We start from the raw sequence: 3,389 nt of genomic DNA on the forward strand, positions 1-3,389 counted from the left end.
GCCCCAGTGAAAATTGACTGAGATGGCATCCTTGTTCATAGAAATGTGAAATAACAATATCATCTGATTAATTTATTCTATTGTTGATATGATAGACTTCCTAAATAATTAAGTAAATAGATTAATTAAAAATCAATAAAATGGCTGGAAAATCTTGATAAATTTAATAATATGGCATTTTTACAAAAGTATCTTAAGTGACTAGAACATTCCAAGTGGCCTCAGTATATGTCATACAAGAAGATTTTCCAATTCCTTACAAAGGAGCAATTGTTCTTACAAAACTGAAGAACCCACCTGATAATACAGGAGTCAAGAGCAAGTCATCGGGATTTGTAGAGATAGAGAGAATACCTGGTTTTGATAGTTCTTTTTATTTGATAAAGCATTTCACTCTTGCAGAATTCAGCTATTTAGGTTTCACTGTCCAAAGAGAGCAGAGCAAAGGTCGTTTAAAAGGGGTGTTGTTAGCTGGGATGATGATACTAACAGTAGTAACCATCTGTGAAGTGCTGACCTTGTGTGCTGGGCATGTGTGTGCCTCATCTCAATTAGTCTCAAAACACTATGAAGTGGGTACTGTTATTTTTTCCCCCACTTTTAATATAAAGAAACTTTGGCTTATATAGGTCAAGCAACTTGTCCTAGCAGCACATAACTAGCAAGTAGCAAACTCAGGATCTGACAGCCGAACTGCAAAACCCTCACCCCTTCCACTATGTCCGCTGGCATAGTTGAAAGTTCCAAGCAGAGAGCTGGTGGAATAACATGATGGGTGGCTGGCTTTGTGGGGAGAAAAAATCTGCTAAGAAAGAATTGAAAAATAATTATGTTTGTGCCATTGATACTTCAGCAGAGAGTTGGTAAGGTAGTTAGTTACTGATGCAACTGAACAACCTAAACAAGTTGTAGAAATCACCCAGAGTTTTGGGGGGAAACACATTGTTATACTTTATTAACATTCAGTAGTAGTATCCACAAATTTCTAGAACTTAAAAGTCTACTGTTACTGAGATACCAACTGCCCATACAGAAATTCACTGCCTTGAGTATAGCAAGGTGCATGAAATATAATGAGATGAAACAGGGAAATGGTAAATAGAGTGATGAAAAAAAATATTTATAATGCAGGAAATCACTAGGAAAAAACAAGAGCTGTCAGACTAGCCTGCTCCTCAAAAATCTAATAAAGTAATTCTAATATTTGAGTGGTGGTTTGAGGGGCTGTAGGACAAAAGACATAGAAAACTAGATCCTGAAGATATAAAGTATGTACAAAAATTATAAAGGGTAGTCTTCCAGAACTGTCATAGAAACAATACTATAAGAACATAGCAGAGTGGATTAGAACATCTTGGTCAGGCCTGAATTGAGCCCTTGTTCAACCACTTACTAGCTGTGTAATCTTTATCAGGTCACTTAACTTCATTAAATTTCACAGTCCTCCCTGCACCCCTGAAGAAAAAGGCTGGATATTAAGATATATATCATGAATTTGCTGTGCAGATTAAAAGAGACAAAGCATACAAAAAGCTTCACATGGTGCCTAGCCCCCAGTAAACATTAATCATTTTATTTATTAATACTAAAAATAATACTAAGGAATAATATTAATTGGTCAGTATATAATATATTGGGTTGCAAGTAACAGAAAACTTGATTTTCAGGGGCATTTCTGCCCTACCATCCTTAGATTGTTGACTTTTCTCTTTATTCTCATTGCCTCATGGTTCAGTATAGCTGCTGCAGATCCAGCCATTACATTCTTACTCAAGGTAGTAACAATGGGGGTGGGGGCAGTACCAAGTTTATCTGTTCCCTTTTGTCTGGAAAGCAAAAGCTTCCCAAGAGGTATAGCAGATTTCTGCTTGTATCTCATTGACCAAAATTGTCACAGAGAAACTCCTAGCTGAAAAAAATCTGGGAAGATATTTAGCTGAGTTCATTGCTTTCCCAAATAAATGAATTTCGTTAGTGAAAGAAGAGTGAGAATGGATGTTGGATTAGCAATGACCAGAGTCTGCCACAAATAATAAGTGCATTTTCCAAATAACAGAAATTTATCTAACTTCCAAAAACTTAAAACAATTTTAATCACTCTTAATGAAAATGTTTTCCAATGCTTTCATAAAAATAAAATGCTGACTATGATGTGAATGTTGCTCACTAACTTAGGTTCATCAATAAAATCGATGACTATATTTTGTGTTCAGTGGGTTCGTTTCTTCTCTACCAGTTGTCAATCCTGCTGCCAGAAAGCCAGTGTTGAAGCCATCCTTACAAATGTGCTGTCATTTTTTCTTCCAGTCCAAATCAAATAGCCCAAATTATTAGAATTCCACATAATAGCCAGTAAATTCTTAACTGTCTTTTTCACATGGGTGCCTAATTTCTGTTTATCTGTCTTTGTGATAGTTATTTCACAGGCGTCCTTTGACATACTTCCTGATTTTTCACCATATTCTTTTTGCATAGTCAGAAATCTGATGCCCAGTTAATTTGGGGGTGGGACTGGCAGGAGGGATGGGTGAAAGGTGTTGCTAATTATACTGCTCATCACAACTTGTAGACAGACAGCCATTGAGGATAATAATATACACAGGGATTGGATACCTTACCTTTTAAATTCATTAATCCTAATTAATGCATGCCAACTCTGTAGGCTTTTTACATGAACATTTCCCAGGCCCAAGGCTCCATCGCCCTCTTCAAGGGCATTTCACAGTTGAGGTTGTTTTCCATTTTTGTTAGTAATTGATTGTACCTACTCTTTCTATGGGTGGTATTAAAACTACGATGTTTATTTTCATTTACAAAGTAACTTTTTTTTTAAAGCAGGATTTGTTCCTACATTGGAAAGTCCAACGTGCTATTACTTACTCTAAACACTAGGGGGAGATCTTGCTTTCTCGTGGAGTGTTTTATTTATTTATTTATTTGTTTACAAAGTAACTTTTTTTTTAAAGCAGGATTTGTTCCTACATTGGAAAGTCCAACGTGCTACTACTTACTCTAAACACTAGGGGGAGATCTTGCTTTCTCGTGGAGTGTTTTATTTATTTATTTGTTTGTTTGTTTGTTTGTTTTGGTCCTTTTTCTTTTCTTTTCTTTTCTTTTCTTTTCTTTCTTTTTTTTTTTTTGAGACCGGCCACACTGCGCTCAGCCAGTGAGCGCTGTGAACGCAGCACTGATCATCCCTATATAGGATCCGAACCCGCGGCGGGAGCGCCACCGAGCTCCTGAGTGCGCCACGGGCTTGGCCCTATTTTTATTTTTATTTTAAATCAACTTTAAAGAGTCAAAATCTGTACATAAAATGTACCCGTTTTAAAACTATAATTTGAGGAGTTTTTGGGGGTTTCCCCCCACCCACCCAATTAACCCCCCCC

The sequence above is a fragment of the Galeopterus variegatus genome, unplaced genomic scaffold, assembly GCF_000696425.1.
Source record: "Galeopterus variegatus unplaced genomic scaffold, G_variegatus-3.0.2 Scaffold1193, whole genome shotgun sequence".
In the NCBI taxonomy this organism is placed as follows: domain Eukaryota; kingdom Metazoa; phylum Chordata; class Mammalia; order Dermoptera; family Cynocephalidae; genus Galeopterus; species Galeopterus variegatus.